This window comes from Lissotriton helveticus, chromosome 1_1 (assembly GCF_964261635.1).
Source record: "Lissotriton helveticus chromosome 1_1, aLisHel1.1, whole genome shotgun sequence".
Taxonomy (NCBI): domain Eukaryota; kingdom Metazoa; phylum Chordata; class Amphibia; order Caudata; family Salamandridae; genus Lissotriton; species Lissotriton helveticus.
Window position 1 is genome coordinate 1,152,583,096 of NC_136057.1, and position 20,676 is coordinate 1,152,603,771.

Below are 20,676 nucleotides of genomic sequence, written 5' to 3' on the forward strand. Positions count from 1 at the left end.
AGTCCAGGAACCTCAGGAGCTCCTCATCCTCATCCTCTGCTACTCATCCCGCTGAAAACTCGTATGCAAAAAACTGCAGCCAAATAATTTGCTGGAAATGCCCCAAAAATCTGGAACTCCATCCCCCCCACATCAGAACGACCCCCTTGTTTCCAAAATTCAAGAACCTGCTAAAAGTCCTCTTCCTCAACCGCTCTCGAGTGAACCGATAAGACCCAAGGAAGTACCTTAGCCGGCTCTCGATCGTACCTCAATTTTGAGACCGATGACAATGACTCGGATCAAGAAAACTGTTTGGACACCCGTCCTGTTTGAACACGGAATCCTCACGGAAGCTCGTCTTGTTTGACCTGCACCCTCCACACCCCTTTACCCGTTCGCTCCTTTGTTCGATCTTTACCCGGCCCGAACCCTCACATCCTACCATACTACATGAACTGTCTATTTGCACATAATTGTACATGCTGTGAAGAGCTCTGATACCCTCAGGTGCAGCCAGCGCTATATAAAACTCCTAAAATAAATTAAATAAATAAATAAATAAACGTCTCCAATCTGGCTGTCTTGGATAGCTGGGTTGGAGAGCAGGCACAAGCCAATAGTGCCTTTTGGAACGTAGAGCCAGCCTGCTCCAGCCAATCAAGACGCTTCGTGCATGCTGTTTAACAGCATGAGAATAGCGTCTTGATTGGATGAGAGAGTTGGCTGTAGGCTTTGTGCTCGGAGGACATGCTGCAGAACATTGAGGTTTTGCTGCAGAACATTGAGTGGCAGGGTAAGGTAAGTGAACTTTTTCATATATTTGTAAAATGTTTTTTGCAACTCTCCAATATAATATACCACTAACCACCACTTTAGGTCTTTAGAGGGTGCTGAAGCCTTTGGCTTGCATTTGCATGTTGAAATTAGGATGTGGATACTCACATTGCCTTCCAAAAATTCAAAAAATTGTTGAAGCTGTGTAGAAAGGTTTTGACATCGAACGTGGACTAGTTAGTGTGAGAGATGAATTCAAGCATTAGGTTGTATATGGAGAAGTTTTCATATGTTCTGAAGATTTGGTCTTCTCATTTCTATTTACTGTAGTTTTCTGGTCGGAAGCTGAGTAGGAAGATTGGGATGACAAAGTAGTTGGTCCAGTGCAGGGATATGTGTGGTAAGGGATATGTGTGGTTTTCATTGGATTGTTGGTGATGTTACAATTACAAAAAAGCACATTAAAAACAAAAAGACAGCTTTCTTCTGCTCTGCACTAGACACCGCAAAAAACTGACCAAAAGAGCTTTCAATATCATCAGAAATCAAACCTCTAGGCCTCTGACATCCTCAACTCAGGCATCCAAAGAACGATGCAACAACTTCGCCATCTTTTTCAATGACAAGATCGTCAAAATCGATCTCTCGCTTGGCTCAAATCTCATCTCCTCCACCGAGATCAAGGAGCCTGAAACTCACGATAGCGCTTCCTTGAACCCCCCTAAACATTGGTCCTCCTTCATTCCCATTCAGGAAGCAGAGATAGTCAAACTAATCTCCAATGCGAAACCCTCATCCCACGCCCTGGACCAGCTACCCCCACACCTGGCCAAGGACCTGAAGCTCGTCCTAGCCCTGCTATGGTGCAAGATCATTAACAGCTCACTGAGCTCTGGAATCATACCTGATTGCTTCAAAGTAGGTCAAGTCACGCCACTGCTGAAAAAGCCAGGACTAGAGACTGATGATCTGAATAACTTTAGACCGGTATCAAACTTACCTCTTTTGTCCAAAATCCTGGAAAGATGTGTACTCCCTCAGCTGACCCAACACCTGAGTAGGAAGATTGGGATGACAAAGTAGTTGGTCGACTGCAGGGATATGTGTGGTCAGGGATATGTGTGGTTCTCATTGGATTGTTGGTGATGTTGAGAAGGCAAGGTCCAGGATGTGGCCTTTTGAATGTGTTGATGCAACATACTGTACCATTAATGAGGAAGGGGCTGACTGTTGCGTTTTTTTAGCTTGTATTGTCTGGGAATTTGAAGTCACCCGAGAGGGTGGTGTGGGCATTTCAGATGGACAAGGAGATCTGAGAGTTCATCAATGAAGACCTAGTGCTGTCCAGGAGGCCTGTAGATAAGGTGGTGCCTGAGTTGCAGAGAGTGGGTAATGGCATGTCAGCAGCTCCATGGAGTTGACTGTGGATCGCTGCCACAACATCGAAAACAATATTGTGATACAGAAATGGTGTGTCATAAATATCGATTACAAGTACATTGTGCCCCAGTACTTAGAATGGTAAGTACAAAATAAATAGAAAAAAATATTGTTTCACACTTATATCATTAAAAGACATACAGCAACATTGTTCTTAATATATATAGTTTAAAATAGCAAATCTTAAACATTTTAATTCATAACCATTAATAGAATGTGCATTAAAGAAAACTGAGATGATATTTAATACTATATATAAATATATACTTATATAAACACACACACACATATATGTGTGTGCATGTTTATATATACATATATATATAATTCAACACTATTTAAAAAAAATATATTTTACATTATCTAACATTGTTGGGGTAATTTATTTACAGTTCTACTATAAAAAGCATATAAATGAAACATAAAAAATATTTACAAATTTACTGCCAAACGTTAAGGTAATTACCAAATTAATTATATATAGAATGCTATAGAATCCAAAAAATACATTTACTGAGATTATTATAAAAAATAACCATATATATTTATAGATATTTATATATTATTCACTGAAAAAACCATAGGTTTCACCCACGTTATAGTTAGGAATTAGCATTTAAAATTTTTTAGAAATTCACTGAAAAAAACATAAGTTTCACACATGTTATAGTTAGCTGGACATTTCACTCATACAAAACCATTGAAATTCCCCCGTTATAGTTAGTTCAGCTAACTATAACTCGGGCGCCCGCGATGCACTGCTGATGACGTCACATATTACATCACTCATGAAATGGTCAGTGACATGTTATGTTATGGGAATTTATATAGCACTCAGCTGCCCCAGCGAAGGGGCGTCCCGGCGCTTGTAGCAGAAAGGAGATCCAGCTAAGGAGGCCCAGTAAGACAGATATCTGGAGAAGAGGTGTTATTTTTTGGTAGGAAAAAGATGAGTCTTAACTGCCTTCCTGAAGGACAGTAGGTCATCCAGAGCTCTAATGTGGATCGGGAGTGAATTCCACAATTTGGCTGCCAGATAGCGGAAGGAACGACCCCCCGCTCTGCAGCGTTTAATGCGGGGCACCATGACTAAGTGCTGACCCATGGAGCGCAAAGGGCGAGACGGTACATAAGGAGTTAGCAGATTGTCAAGAGTTTTAGGAGTAGCTAACTTCAGAATTTTAAAGGACAGACATAACGTCTTAAATTGAATCCTTTGTGCCACCGGGAGCCAATGAAGCCTCCGGATGGTTTCGGTGGCAGAGCAGAACCTAGGGAGGCCGACTAAGGCCCTCGCAGCTGCGTTCTGGATACGCTGCATCCGGATGATTTCAGCTTGATTAGCCCCCAAAAGTAGGGAGCTAGCAGAATCCAGACGAGATAGAATGGTGGACTTAATAATCAGCTGCCTAGTGGATGCGTCAAAGAATTTTAAGATCGGTTTAATGCCACGCAGAATGCCGAAGCACGTGGCCGCAACTTTTTTGGTATGGCCACAGAAACTGAGGGAGGGGTCTATCTATACCCCCAAGTTCTTAACCTCATTTTTGGGTATAGGGGTCTTACCTAAGACGGTGGGCCACCACTGGTCACTCCATGACTCTGTGTTTTTGCCAACTATCAGTACCTCAGTTTTATTAGCGTTCAGCTGTAGGCAGTTAGATGTCATCCAGTCTGCCACCGCAGCCAGACCATTTTTTAACTTGGAGGCATCCTGGCTGGAGCTATCTGAAAGAGCCACCACTAGCTGCGTGTCATCAGCATATGAAACCATGGTAAGGTCCCATTGCTTGGTGACCGCAGTCAGTGGCTGGACATAAAGATTGAATAGTGTGGGGCTCAGAGCCGAGCCCCGAGGAACGCCCTGCTCGATCGGATGTGCTTGGGATTGAAAGGGGGGGTGGAGACACAGAAGGATCTGCCTGTCAGGAATGATCTGAACCATTTGAGGGCCAGGTCAGTGATCCCAATCTCTTCCAGGCGGTGAGCAAGACCTCATGTGAGACCGTATCAAAGGCGGCACTGAGATCAAGCAGGATCAGTGCCGCCGTTTGACCGGAGTCAAGCATGGACCGGAGATGTTCAGTCATAGAGAGGATGGCAGTCTCCGTGCTATTGCCGGCACGGAAGCCATGTTGAGAACCATCTACAATGTTATTAGACTGTAAAAAATTGGTGAGTATGCTGTTAGCATGCGCTTCGGCCACCTTGGCCACCCAGGGGAGGAGAGAGATCGGTCGAAAGCTTTCAGGCTTGGTCGGGTCCAGAGTGGATTTCTTGAGGATGGGGGTGACCCAAGCTTGTTTCCACTTAGTTGGTACAGTGGCCGAGGCAAATGAGGCGTTGATTAACTGTTGCAAAGGTGTCAGACAGAGCGAGGAAGATTCTTTGATTAGTGCAGGCTTGAGCGTATCCGACAGTTCTTCGACGGAAATCTCTGGGAGAACATTGAGGTATGAGCTCCGCCTGGGTCTAGGGGGTTGCACTCCTGAGATAGAGTTACGACCGGGAAGGATCGGTAAATGGCCCGTACTTTTTATAAAAAGGAGGCTAGTTCTTCACAGTGAAATTCTGAAGAAATTGCATGTGCTACGACCTTCTTAGTGCCGAGATCCTTAAGGACTTTAAAAATGAATTTAGTAGGGTTAGGACTAAGTCTAATCTCATTAGCGTAATAGGCTGCACGTGTCTTACAAATGGCTCTATGATAGACTTTTTGTTCTGCCAGGTACAGTGCTTTTTTCCCTGGATCATAGTCTTTTCTCCAGTCTCTCTCCATTTTTTTGCATGTCTTCTTCAGTAATGTCAGTGTGTCATTGTACCAGGGACTAGGTTCCTGAGAGCGGCATTTGCTCCAGGTTTCTGGGATCAAGGAGTCGAGGGCCCGGGTAATCCAGGCACAAAATGCATCATACCCCATCTCTACATCATCCAAGGGGTCTAGGGGATTTTCTCTAAGGAGCTGGTGGAAGTCCTCTAGCTTGAGCTTCCTCCAAGGACGTTTAAAGACAGTTCGTTCTATATTTTTATGGAGTTGTTCTAAGACGGGAAGGGACAGTTCGATCATCAGATGGTCAGACCATGCCACCGGGGTAGGGTTTTTTACCACTGCAGTCTCCATGTTCGTAAATATGGGGTCCAGCAGGTGGCCACCCATATGAGTGGGACTGATGACCACTTGGTGGAGTTGAAAAGCCCCTAAATCAGCGAGCAGGCTGCTGATAGTCTGAGCCTGAGTTAGGTCAAAATGTAAATTGAGGTCTTTCTAAAAGCGGTGTCAGGTCCTGGGGGTCTATAGATCAATAGCCCTGAGAGAGTGAGATGGAGGTTCACAGAAATGCAAAAACGAGCACTTTCGCAGCCCTCTATGGATATTTTGGTAAGGAGACAGGGGTAGCAAGACCTTATGATCACCGCTATGCCACCTCCCCTAGTATCCTGATTGATCGTATATATTGAGATTCAGGGGGGAGGGCCAGATTAAGCTCAGCCACCACATCATCCTTGAGCCATGTTTCTGTAAGGAAAAATATATCCGGGGCTTCATCGACAATGAGGTCATATATTTCAGCGTGGTGTTTTACAAGAGATCTTACATTTAACTGGAGAATTTTCAGCCAGCGCTGAGAACAGGTATCATGGGGGATAGAGAGGGGTATGGGTGTGTCAAGTGAGAATCTCTCACACAGGCATCTAATCGGGCCGCTTGAGGGGTGTAGAGGGGGGGTTCGTACAGTGGTGGCCTAGCGGATGTACATTAAGTAGAGCTTCTCTCGAGTAGATGCGTCTTTCAGGACTAACTCGGGCAGCACTTCTGGCGAGTGGCGACGCACTGGCGCGGACGGGCTCACCTTTGGCTCGCCTTTGGAGCGCTGACGGCACTCCCGCTGCGCTCGTCCGCTGCGCTCACGCTCCATGTCCTTATATAGTAATTGCAAGGGGACGTAGAGCAACTAGACCGCCGACCAAAATGGTGGGTCAGTGCACGCTACCGGAAGTGTGTGTTACGTCCTTGCTCCTCTTTCAGCCTTCCACAACAATCAGCCACAATGCTGCGGTGGACCAGGGCAACAGAGCAGACAGTGGGATCAGGTAAGTGTTCAGGGCAAGTTTTAAAAAAACAGAGTGACAGCTTTTAAAATACGTGTGCCCTCCACCCCCGAGATCGATATTTAAAACAGGAGCATAAGCGTTCGGCATGGCGTTACCGTTCCCTCCTGTAGCAGCGATCAACTAGCTGCATACAAAGTGATGTTGCCACTTGCCAGCACCGATTAAGTAGGCAAAGCGCGAACAACTAGACCGCCGACCAAAATGGTGGGTCAGTGCGCGCTACCGGAAGTGTGTGTTTCACATCCTTGCTCCTCTTTCAGCCCTTCACAACAACCAGCCACAAGGCTGCGGTGGACCAGGGCAACAGAGCAGACAGTGGGATCAGGTAAGTGTTCAGGGCAAGTTTTAAAAAAACAGAGTGACAGCTTTTAAAATACGTGTGCCCTCCACCCCCTGAGATCGATATTTAAAACAGGAGCATAAGCGTTCGGCAAAGCGTTACCGTTCCCTCCTGTAGCAGCGATCAACTAGCTGCATCACTCATGACATCACTGACGACATCTCAAATGACATCACTGATGACATCATCCTTGTGAAAGAGTGACAGACCTCCTCTCAGCGTAATATAACCTTTGATACACGCATTGAAAAATAAAAACTAAAAATTTCAAAACAATGGAGATACCAATACCAGTTACAACAACCTATTCAGTAATTCCAAAATCTACATACACATCCACTCATTCACCAACAGTTCTATATAGTGTAAATGCTAATTCCTAACTATAACGTGGGTGAAACCTATGGTTTTTTCAGGGAATTTCTAAGGTTTTTTAAATGATAATTCCTAACTATAACGTGGCTGAAACCTATGGTTTTTTCAGTGAATTTCAAAGGTTTTGTAAATGATCATTTTTAAATGTATAAATTGTTATATTTTTTTATACTAATTCGCTACATTGTCTTAAAGTATTTATTTTTAGATATTTTATTTTTTAAATTAAATTTTAAATAAATTGAAAAAAAATGTTTGTAGAAATATTGAAATTGTAATCTTTTTTTTTTAAATCTTTTTTTAATTTATATATATTTTATATAGCAGGCAATGCTATCCTATGGAAGGAAATTCAAGTTACTGGTAAGTACAGTTAAATTTACTTTTCAGGAATAGTTGTGAGCTGAAAGATGCAGCACTGAGGTCTCTCCAGATAACAGGTGAGTAAATTAGAATTCGTAGTTCGGCTGATTTTTGAGGAATTGTTTTAAGTTCCAAAATTCCACACTTAGAAGAATTTTCAAGTGAAACCAGTCAATGTTAGCCTATGGAAGGAAATCCAAGTTACTGTAACTACGATTAGAATTACTTTTCAGGATCAGTAGTGGGATGAAAGATGCAGCACTGAGGTCTCTCCTGATAACAGATGAGTAAATCGAAATTCGTAGTTCGGCTGATTTTAGAGGAATTTTTTAAAGTTCCAAAACTCCACACTTAAAAAAAATTCCAAGTGAAACAAGTCAATGTTAGCCTACAGAAGGAAATTCAAGTTACTGTAAGTATTGTTAGAATTACTTTTCAGGATCAGTAGTGGGCTGAAAGATGCAGCACTGAGGTCTCTCCTGATACCAGGTGAGTAAATCGGAATTCATAGTTCGGCTGATTTTAAAGGAATTTTTTAGCCTCTTCCTTGCTCATGACGGCTCCCGGCCGTCATGAGTCACGGTGGGCGTGTGCTGATGACGGCCGGGAGCCGTCATGACCACGCCCGCGATTGGAATCTCAGCACTGCGGCGGAATTCGAAATGAGGTTAAAGTTCCAAAATTCAACACTTAGAAAAATTTCCAAGTGAAACCAGTCAATGTTAGCATATGGAAGGAAATTCAAGTTACTGTAAGTATGGTTAGAATTATTTTTCAGGATCAGTAGTTGGTTGAAAGATGCAGTACTGAGGTCTCTCCTGATAACAGGTGAGTATTTCGGAATTCGTAGTTCGTCTGATTTTACAGGAATATTTGTACGTTTCAAAAATAGACAGAAACTTTTCTGGTGAAAACCACACAATAGATTCCTATGGAAGGAAATACAATTTACTGGTAAGTACGCTTAGATTTACTTTTCAGGGTCTATACTGGGCTCAAAGATGCAGCACTGACGTCTCTCCTGATAACAGGTGAGTAAATCGGAATTCATAGTTCCGCTGATTTTAGAGGAATATCTTGCTCAATAATGAAGGAAGGGGGCGGGTCAACTTAAAACGCGCCACAGGGCATGTTTGCACACATATCATATCAAGCCCCGCCCCCTACCTTCACCACTGTGCAAACGCGCCCCGGATCGCGTTCTAAGTTGGGGGATTAAGTCCCCTTACATACTGGGGGTCCCTGAGGCCAACTAGCCCACCAGGAACCTCCAGTATGTGCCAGGGGGCTGCGTTGCAGAGAGGTGTAAAAAGGGGCGTGGCCTCATTACACCTCTCTGCAACTCAGCTCTCTGGCATGTTTGCAGAGGGGAAACTAATTCCCCTTGCATACTGTGGGTCCCTGGGGGCCAACTAGCCAACCAGGAACCTCCAGTATGTGCCAGGGGGCTGCACTGCAGAGAGGTGTAAAAAGGGGCCTGGCCTCTTTACACGTCTCTGCAAGGCAGCCCCCTGACGCATACTGGAGGTTCCTGGTGGGCTACTTGGCCCCCAGGGACCCCCAGTATTCAAGGGGAATTATTTCCCCCTCTGCAAACGTGCCAGGGGGCGCGATTGCAGAGAGGTGCCTTAATTTTTTTTGGGGGGGATCGGGAGGGTACGCGTACCTCGCGATTTTTTCGACAGAAAATAGGGCCTTGGGGGTCCTTGTGGGACCCCCTAAGCAGGCCTAGGGGGTCTGGGTGTTTCTACCCTGCCCCTTTTGATGTTTTTTTGTTTCTTTTTCTGTTTTCTTTTTATTTTTTTTAATCTTTTTATTGAATTCAAATAACAAGAAACATAAAAAGAAAACAAAAGCAAGGCAATACAATACGAATGTGTCACTTCGTTGTCGGGGGGTACATGCGCAAATCAAATATCAGAATCATACGATGATATTGGGGGGGGGGGAGGAGACCAGAAGCAAACAAAATATCTAATGTCCTGCGGAGGAAACATCAGGTTGGGAGGAAGACAAGTCAGTATTCAATTCCGAACGGGGGGGATTACATATATCACCACGGTACGTATTCCATTGAGTCCAAATTTTCCCCCATTTGCGGGGCGTGCCACGGGAGACATAAACAGTCTTTTCTCTGAACATACACCAGTCCATGTTTTGTTGCCACAACAGAACTGTCGGTGGCCTCTGCGCGCCCCATAACTGGGCAATGTCTCTCTTGGCAATCATGTTACCCAAGGTCACCCATCGAAGCTGCGCCTGGTCATAATCATTCGGCTCCCAGACATTCAACAGACACCTCCGCGCTTCAGGCATTGATTGCACACCCATGACCTCACTCATAACTGCATGCACGCGAGTCCAATAGCGTAGCACTGCAGGACATTCCCAAATAATATGTAGAAAAGTGCCTACCGTACCACAGCCACGCCTGCACAATCCATCCGCCGAGAATCCCATGCGTACCAAACGAGGACCTGTCACGTATACCCTATGAAGAATTTTGAGCTGGACAAACCGGAGGCGCGCCGGGATAGCCACCTCCTTCGGGGAAGAGATCGCAGCCTGCCAGTCTTCGTCATCGAGCTCTAGACCATCACTAGTCCATAACTCTCGAAGGCTATCCAGTAGGTCAATCCTGGTATTAATTAACTTTTTATAGATGAGCGAGATCGTGCTATCAGGGACGAGCCCATCCAGTATCCGATCTTCAAGCGGGGACGCCTCCGGAATGTCCGAACCCAAGGGAAAAACGGACAGGACCGCATGTCGGACTTGTGCATACCGAAAGGATTCTCTATCATTCAGGTCGTACTCAACTTTCAGCTCCTAAAACGTCTTAACTCTACCCTTGATCCACACACCATCAACCCTGCTGATACCGATCACGTCCCATCTATCAAAACCTTTCGACTTCCAGAGGGAGCCTAGTCTCTCCGACACATAAAGCGGAGTGGCACGGGTCGGCTTGTCAGCCCATCCCGTGGCCGCTGTAGCACGATGCCACACCTGTACTGCTGTCTTAGTGGGGCCCGTAAGAGATCTGCCGGCGGATTTCACATACAAAGCCCTGTTGTAATCTCCACCGGGTAGCAGCCATTTATCCATCTCAAAAGCTGGGTTCGGCAAGTGAGCATAAGTACCGTGGTTAATGGCCCCCAGCTGAGAGGCCCAGTAGTAATGACGGATGTCCGGGAGCGCGATGCCCCCATCATACCAAGGGAGCGTCAGCTTTGAAAGGGCAATACGAGAACGGCCCCCCCATATCAATTGTCGCTGTAGACTTTCAATCTCCCTTTTTCTGTTTTCTTGTGCCTCTGTTCTACCGAGGCACAAGATGGCTGCCAACACTTACTGGTTTGGAGTGTTGACAGACAGTTGACAACCAATCAGCATGCAGCTCGTGCTCGTAATTGTACGGATTTCTGTACGCATACAGTACTTCGTCTCTAGATATCACTATGATTTGATTTTCTCAGAAACTACTGAACGGATTTACACCATTTAACAACAAGCACAATCTGCGAACCGAACTCTACCTCTCTGCCAAATTTGAATTGTATGGGGAAAACACGTTTTGGGACCCCCCTTTTTTGTCAACCCCCACTTGACGAATCACCCCCAAACTTTCAGGGAAGGAGCAGAGCCAAGCAGGCCATTTTCTTGGAGAAATTCACGAAGATTCGTCCACCAGCGCCAAAGTTAATCCAAATAGAATGTTGTGTCTATATAGAAATAGAGAGAGAGAGAGATAGATATATAGAAATATATATGCACTGGAGGGGGTCTGTGTTTTGGATATCTATCTATCTACCTATCTATCTATCTATCTATCTATCTATCTATCTATCTATCTATCTATCTATCTATCTATCTATCTATCTATCTATCTATCTATCTATCTATCTATCTATCTATCTATCTCTCTCCTCTCTCTCTCTGTATATATATATATATATATATATATATATATATATATATATATATATATATATATATATCCAAGTAACTGCTCAGAGAAAACCGCTACCCACGCATGCGAGCAACGTACAAGCAGACTCGAACCCAGAATTCGTGCACGTTGTAGTGCGTTTATTTGTCTGCCATAACGCGTTTCACCACCGGAGTGGCTTGATCACATGACCATATATATATGCAAAAAAGAAGGAGAGAACTCTGGGTAGTTCTCAAATTTAGGTGGAAAGCAGCTCCTGTTAGAGCACTCTCAACACCAGCTGGTGTTGAGAGTGCTCTAACAGGAGCTGCTTTCCACCTAAATTTGAGAACTACCCAGAGTTTTCTCCTTCTTTTTTCATAATTTGTGCGTCACTCTATGCCTGAAAGGGTTTTGTTTTGATATATATATATATATATATATATATATATTCACTGAAAAAACCATAGGTTTGACACCAGTTATAGTTATCTGGAAATTTTACTCGCATAAAACCAATGAAATTCCCACGTTATAGTTAGTTGGACTCACTATAACTTGCGCGTGCAATGCACTGCTGATGACGTCACATATTACATCACTCATGACATGGTCAGTGACATCAGTCATGACATCACTGATGCCACTATCCAGTGAATGTGTGTCTTTTAAAAAAATAAATATGTGTTATATATGTATATGTAAACGTTGATGGAAGAATACATGTTTAAATAAGTGATTACTTGGATTTAAAAAAAAAAAATGATTGGTTAACTGGTTTATTAAGTGTATCTTAGTGAACACATATATTAGAGAGTAATGTTTAAATATTTAAATATATGTATTAGTGTTTCACTTTGTGTATAAGTGGTTGCATGGGTTGGTGAGTAGCTACATGTGTATGTATATGGGTTATTAGATGTTTTTGTTAGTATCAGTATGAGTGTTTGTATGGTTTGGTGGGGGTATTACTTAACACATAGATGCATGAATGACTGACTCTCTCTTTGTATGTGTTTTGAAGACAGCATATGTGCAGGACTGTATGGGTGGAAGAGTGTGTATATGTGTGTGTTAGTGAGTGAATGACTGTCTCACTAGTGTCTTTATCAGTAACTACATATGTTTTAATCTAATATATGTGAATATTGATGTATATAAGTGAGTATATGTGTGGGAAAGAGATTGCAAGAGTTCCTGTTTAGATAAGTATGTGTTTCTATAAGTGATTGTTTAAGAGAGTAAGTATGTGTAAGTGTCCATAGAAGTAAGGTGGTTGTGTGTGTATAGCGGTATATGCAAATAAATGGATGTTCAATAGTTTATTTGCATGTGTGAATATGTGTGAGAGTATCTTTTGGATGACTGTCGGTGTGTAACAGGATGTATAGGTGTATCACTACATATCATGAGTGAGTATATGTACGAGTGACTATATAGAACTGTTGATCAATGAGTGGATGTGTATATAGATGGTGGAATTATTGAGTTGGTTGTTGTAACTGGTATGGGTATCTCCATTTTTTTTAAAATGTTTGTTTCTATTTTTGAATATGTGTTTCAAGGGTTACATTACAGTGAAAAGAGGTCTGTCACTCTGTCACAAGGATGGTGTCATCAGTGATGTCATGACTGATGTCACTGACCATGTCATGAGTGATGTAATATGTGACGTCATCAGCAGTGCATTGCACGCGCAAGTTATAGTGAGTCCAACTAACTATAACGTGGGAATTTCATTGGTTTTATGCGAGTAAAATTTCCAGCTAACTATAACTGGTGTCAAACCTATGGTTTTTTTCAGTGAATTTCATAGGTTTTGTAAATGCTATTTCCAAACTATAAGGTGTGTAAAACCTATGTTTTTACAGTGAATTTCATAGGTTTTTTAAATGCTACTTCCTAACTATAACGTGTTTAAAACCTATGGTTTTTTCAGTGAATATATATATATATATATATATATATATACAATTTCTATGGCAAAATGAAACCCCTCATTTTGTTCCTTTTCAAATTAAATGTATTAAGTGTTACCACTTTATTCCAATCAAGATGACTTCAGGTGTGCCATACTTTTGTCATAAGTAAGACTGGTAGCGTTCTAGTTGTTCTTTAGAACACTCTGGGACATTCTGTCATTGGGCTATAGTTGGGCTACATCTGGCTGATATTTGGGCTACATTTGGGCTCTTTTGTCTCTGGTGGCCATGTTGGGAGACTGCATATCAGAATTTTTTTAATGAAATATGAGAGGATTTGAGAAGTCACTCAAAATGTGCCCTAATTTTTCTTTCTTCAGCACTAATCATAATTTCTATGGCAAAATGAACCCCCTCATTTTGTTCCTTTGCAAATTAAATGTTTTAAGTGTTAACACTTTATTCCAATCAAGATGACTTCAGGTGTGCCATACTTTTGTCATAAGTAAGACTGTTAGCGCTCTAGTTGTTCTTTAGAACACTCTGGGACATTCTGTCATTGGGCTACATTGGGCTACATTTGGGCTCTAACACATATATAGCCCAATGTAGCCCAATATATATTTTTTCAAAGTTGATTTTCATAAAAACCACTGGAGCACATATCTTGAGACATAGCAAAGGCACATCTGGCTACCAGTCCCTACAATTTTGCCAAGTTTGGTGGAAAACCATTCAGCCGTTCGGGCTAAAAGTGAGTCCAACCGCCCTATGGAAATTAACATGGGGAAAACATGTTTTGGGACCCCCCTTTTATCTCGGCCCCCGCTTGACGAATCCCCCCAAACTTTCAGGGAAGGACTGGAGCGCCGCGAGGCAAAGTTAAGGAAAATTTCAGGAAGATTCCTCAACCGGCGCCAAAGTTATTCCCAATAGAATGTTGTGATTTCCCTATGGAAAACAATCCTAACTATATATACCTACTGGCTATCGCCAGTAGGTAATATATATATATTAAAATATATATATTATATATATATATATATATATATATATATATATATATATATATCCAAAAGGTGCCTGCAAAAAGGAAGAAACCACCATCGGGTAATTCATTTGCCTCGTATTTATTTGATTGAAGGAAGTGATGCGGGGGACAGTCAGACCCACTGAAGTCACATAGCCCTCCCAACGCGTTTCGCGACTCCTCGCTTCATCAGGGGGTCAGGCTAAGGCAGAGAACTTGGCGGCAAAAGTTTTTCGGCACCTGATAAATCTCAAATACTCCGCCCATGGTGGGCGTGGCCACGCCAGTGGCCTCTGGTACTTTTGGTGCATTTTTAATCTCAAGTGAGTTGCCGGATAGTCCTTAATAAAGAAAGTTCAGTATTTATCCAAGTGGATTGCGGTGTTCGGCTGTCGTGCACCGCATCAACTGTTCACTCCTCCAATCCGGCTCCCAACGTCCTTTGGAGATACACCGGGTAGAGGACAGGACATCACACTACAGGTATCATGAAGCCCTGCGACTGGCCACGCCCATTGGGGCGGGTACTACTGCCGTGTTTTTGCCTAAAAGATGTCTGCCTTGAAGCCCGAGTCAGTGCCTCTGAAGAAGTAGCAATACGAAATGCGTCAGGCTGACTTTCATTGAATTTGCTGTTTTGCATCCATTTCGCAAGCTGTGTTCCTACAAGGAATTAAATGCTGAAATGTTCACCTTGCTCATGGGCTCCTCTTTCTTCCAGGCAAACTAGGTTTGGATATTGTAGGGCGTGCCTGAGCCGTGGAGGTTAGCCCTGGGGCTGTTCAGCCCCCCACGGAGACGCCTAACAACGCCACCGATTTGGGAGCAAGGAGCGTTTTGTTGGGGGATAATGGACAGCTGCGGTGTTGTGATGTGACTAACCCTGGGCATAGTGTGCGGAGTGGGGCTCCGCGGAGCTACGCGAAGTGGGCGCACAACTACGCCCACCCGCGCACTCCGCGTAGCCCCACTCCGCGCCGCCCGCCTCCCTCCCGCCCTCCCTAAATACATAAATAAATGTATAAAAAGCTTTTAAAAACACTTACCTTGTCTGCCGCGTCCCCGGGGCTCCCTCTCGCCGTCCCGCCGTTCGCGCCGCCACCGAATCGGATCCTAATGCGCATGCGCGGGCGGCCGCGCATGCGCATTCCTCACGAGAAATGCGCATGCGCGGCCGCCCGCGCATGCGCATTAGGATCCAAAATGGCGGCGCGCATCGCGGGACGGCGAGAGGGAGCCCCGGGGACGCGGCAGACAAGGTAAGTGTTTTAAAAAGCTTTTTATACATTTATTTATGTATTTAGGGAGGGCGGGAGGGAGGCGGGTGGCGGACGGCTACGCACCGCGTGCGGAGCGCGCGTAGTGCCGCCTGGCTACGCCGGCTACGCAAAATGCGTAGGAGGCGGCACTCCGTGCACTCCGTGCACGGAGCGTAGCTGGCCGCCCATGCTTAGATGTGACACTGCATACCCCACTGTGGTTTCATCTCTTCATTTAACAATGTGCTCCAAGGCAGACTACTCACTGAAGGAGGACAGGACATCACACTACAGGTACCATGAAGCCCTGCGACTGGCTACGCCCATTGGGGCGGGTACTACTGCCGTGGTTTAGCCTAAAAGATGTCTGCCTTGAAGCCCGAGTCAGTGCCTCTGAAGAAGTAGCAATACGAAACGCGTCAGACTGACTTTCATTGAATTTGCTGTTTTTGCATCCATTTCGCAAACTGAGCTCCCACAAAGAATTAAATGCTGAAACCTTCACCTTGCTCATGGGCTCCTCTTTCTTCCAGGCAAACTAGGTTTGGATATATATATATATATATATATATATATATATATATATATATATATATATATATATATATATATATATATTTATTCACTGAAAAAAACATAGGTTATAGACCATATATAGTTAGGAATTAGCATTTACAAAACCTTGAAAATTCACTGAAAAAACCATAGGTTATAGACCATATATAGTTAGGAATTAGCATTTAAGAAACCTTTTTTTTACTCACACAAAACCATTGAAATTCCATATATAGTTAGTTGCACTAACTATATATCGCGCACCCGCAATCCACTGCTGATGATGTCACATATTACATCATTCATGACATGGTCAGTGACATCACTGATGACATCACTGATGACATCTCAAATGACATCACTGATGACATCACTGATGACAACATCCAGTGACTGTATGTTTCTGTAAAGTTAAAATATGTCTTACATATTGAAGAATGAGTGGATGTATAAGTGTCTGGATGAAGGATTTAGTAGATGCATGACTGACTGTATGAGTGAGTGATTAAATGTGTCTCACTGAGTGCATGGGTTAGTGACTAAACTGTCTTAATTTGTGCATCATTATGTCTGTTGTTCTGTAAAGTGCTGCATGTGTTGATCAGTAGCTATATGAGTAACTATATGGGTTATTGATTGATTGTCCAAGTATTTGTATGGGAGACTGAGTGTGTGTGTGGCTGGCTGGGAGATGTGTGACTCTGTGCAGATCAATGTGTTCTTGTATCAATGATTGTATAAGAGAGTAAGTATGTGTTAGTATATGTTTGAAAATATAAGGTACTCTATGTTTAACTGTATAGATTAGAAAATGGAAGTGTGATTGATTCTTTACAGGACTGACTAGGTGTGTGAGTAACTCCATGGATGAGTGGCAGAGTGTGAGTGTCTGTATAGGTGTATGAGTGCATATGATAGTGTTGTAAAGATGAGTGATTGTATGTATGAATGATTGTATGGGTGAATGAGTGAATGTGTGTGTAGACGTAGGAATCAGTGAGTGCGTATGTAGTAACTAGTATTGGTGTGTCAATGCTTTAAAAAATTATATTCTGTATTTAACACTGGGTGTAACAGAGGTTATATTAAAGTGTGAGGAGATGCATTATATTGTCACATGAATGATGTCATCAGTGATGTCATTTGAGATGTCATCAGTGATGTCATCAGTGATGTCATTTGAGATGTTATCACTGATGTCATTTGAGATGTCATCAGTGATGTCATCAGTGATGTCATTTGAGATGTCATCAGTGATGTCATCAGTGATGTCATTTGAGATGTCATCAGTGATGTCATCAGTGATGTCACTGACCATGTCATGAATGATGTAATATGTGACATCATCAGCAGTGGATTGCGGGTGCGCGATATATAGTTAGTGCAACTAACTATATATGGAATTTCAATGGTTTTGTGTGAGTAAAAAAAAGGTTTCTTAAATGCTAATTCCTAACTATATATGGTCTATAACTTATGGTTTTTTCAGTGAATTTCATTGGTTTTTTAAAAGCTAATATCTATAGCTGTAAAATGTATTCTTCTTTAAATCAAAAAATATATTTTATATGTTTATTAATAATTTTTTTTATTATTATTTTTTTTTGTTTGCTCCCGGTTCGCGAACCGGGAAGCTTCCCGTTAGCTCAATTTGGTGCCGCGACCCGGTCCGCGAACCAGTAAACGTTCCGTTCGCGCAACTGTCGCGTTAGAAATCAACATCGTGACGCATCGCGGAAGCGCGACGTATCACGTTGTCGCGTAATGCGTCTTATGACGCGCCGCGTTAGCGCACCCGGAAGTGCTCCGGAGCGCGAACCGAGGCGCGAAGCGCAGCTGCCCGGAAGCGATCCGGGGCGCGTTCCGCAGCGCGTAACGTAAGCGTAACAGGTCATGTGACTTGTTAATAAAACTTTTCATTGGTTCATTTCACTTTTGGTTTCCTAATGATGTAAGGCTAGGTCATGTGACCTAAAAATAACACTTTTCATTGGTTTAGACCTATTTTTTTTCCAAAATGATGAAAACCCCTCCTTCTTTCCTCACTCTGACTTTCATCTTTGTGAGAGGAAGACCCTTTGTGATCAGTGAGCAATGGCTTCATTAGTAGCTTCAGCTGGTGCACCCCCACCACCACCACCACCTCCTCATAGGAAGAGAGGACCACCTGCACAGTTCATTACCAACACAGAGGAGGAAGAGGATGAAGAAGAGGAAGAGGAGATACAGGGAACACAGTTTTTACAAGAGGAGCCCCGGGTATCTCATCATAAAACTAGTTTCATTTGGCAGTTTTTTTCTTTTCCGGAAGGACAGAAAAAAGTTAATGCTCGATATGTCACGTGCCTGATATGTAAAGAGGACTTATCTAGAGGCACAGAAAAGAAGTATAGTTACGGCAACTATACTATGCACCGTCACATGGTGAGGTGGCATCCACTAAATTACAGCCGGGCAGAGATGCGTGACCTTCAGGATAACCCACCAACTCCTGTGGCCAGGACATCAACACAGATATCTCTGTCGGGGCCAGAGGCACGTGAAACAGTGCCAAACATTCAGGAAAACTTTGTCCACATAAAGATGGTCTGTTTATATTGCGGTACATTACTCTCATGTGGCAATATGAGCATTAAGTTAATAAACAGAGCATTTGAAAACCACAAGTGCTCTAAACGCCCCAGAAAATAAAAAAATTTTGCTCCTGTTGAGCCCTTTCCAATGCCTGTTTTTTGTTGTTTCCCCTCCAAAAAAAACAAAAAAAACATAAAACTGTTCAAAAAATACAAAAAAACAAAAAATTTTCAGAAAAATAAATAAAATATATAAAACAACAAAAACATTAAAAAAAAAGTTCTTTTCAGAACTACCTCCCCTTTATAAAAGAATTGCTAGAATGTTTAGCACTCTGCAAGCTCTATTTCTTTTGGTTCGCTTCCCGGTTCGCTCGCCGGTACGCGAACCGGGAGCGAACCCAAAAAAAAAAAAAAAAAAAGAAGAGTAAGTATAAGGGAAGTAAACAGAGAGTAATGTTAAAAGAAAGACAGCTATAGGGACTAAACCAGAGATACTGTTTAATAGATTTATTTACCGAAGAAAAGAGGGAAGAGGATATAATTCTGAAAAACAAAATAGATAAGGAAGTGAAAGAAAAAAAGGAGAGTAGAAGAATAACAAAGAAGAGTTTGTTAGAGAATGTGAGTGAATGTTCAAAATAAGATTAAAACATGTGGAATAATAGAGAGAAAAAACAGAAAACAGAAAAGAAGAAGTAACAGAAAAAGAATAATTGAAACAGCAAAGAAATGTAAATAACATAGGGGCATATTATCAACATAGGCGATAAAAGTTTTGCAGCTTTTATCGGCAGAAATGTGTCGCTAAAGCTGCTTTTGCGGCAGAAAACTGCCGCTAAAACTGCTTTTGCAGCAGTTTTCTGCCGATAAAAACAGCAATAGTTTTATTGGCTGTGTTCATAATATGCCCCTTAGTGTGCTTCAACTACACAGAGAAAGCATAATGAACTAGTAGTGAAAGAGTGATCAGTCAAAGACACTAAGAGAAATAGAGACGGAGTGAGTGAACAAGAGTGAGGAACTATGAGAAGAGAGGGACTGAGAAAAGGAGTGGAAGGAGTAGAGTAAGTAAGTAATAGAGAAAGGAATGAGGGAAGTAGCAAAGGCAGGAAAGTGAGGGTTAAAGAAATGAAGCAGTGGAACTAATAGTAGTTAAATGTGATAGAAATGTAATGAAAAGAGTACAAAACATTTACCTTATAATTGTCGTTAACTTAGTCACTTGTTATTTTTATACTTTCAATCTGTGAAAGAGAGAACAAACATTTGAAAAATATTAAAACATGTATTTAAAAATTAGAAAAGACAAGGGAAAAGATTGAAGGACAAACAGTTTTTCAACAACTTTGACACTTATAGAAGCTTCTGCTTCTCCAGGCCCCCTACACAGTCCTAAAGATATACATTTTAAACTAACAGTATCTTGATGCAGATGAAGTGAGGCCTATCTTGGAACATGGTGCATCTTTTGCACTGCTGTTGTCTCACAAAAGTCACGCAATGGCAGCGCAAAAGAGGTGCACAATCATCATAAAACTGTTCCTAACATTTTAAATGATTGTTTCAGGATGGCAATAAGGTGTGTCCTATCCAGACGTTTGTTTCAGGTGAGGCCTACTCAGGGTTGCAGATCAAATTTAGCCTTGTTGAGGGGTACAGAGGAGATAATATATGTGAAGGCCTACCAATGAAGTAAGTCATGTCCACTTCACTCTTGAACAAAGGCCAGACCTCTTCTATGTCCGTGGACAGACCTAAACCTCATCTGCACAATGTCATTCGTAAACTTAGGAAACACAGGTGATGTAATTGAAAAATGTGGAGTTTCTTTTCCTCATTTCACAATAACATCACCTATGTTTCCTTTGCTTAGGTATCTCATTGTGCAGATGTAGTCCAGCATATGAAAGAGTACGCACTGCATGCAACAACTTTGACACTTACTGAAGCCTCAGCTTCTCCATACCTCCTACACAGTCCTAATTATATACATTTTAAACTGACGGTATCTTG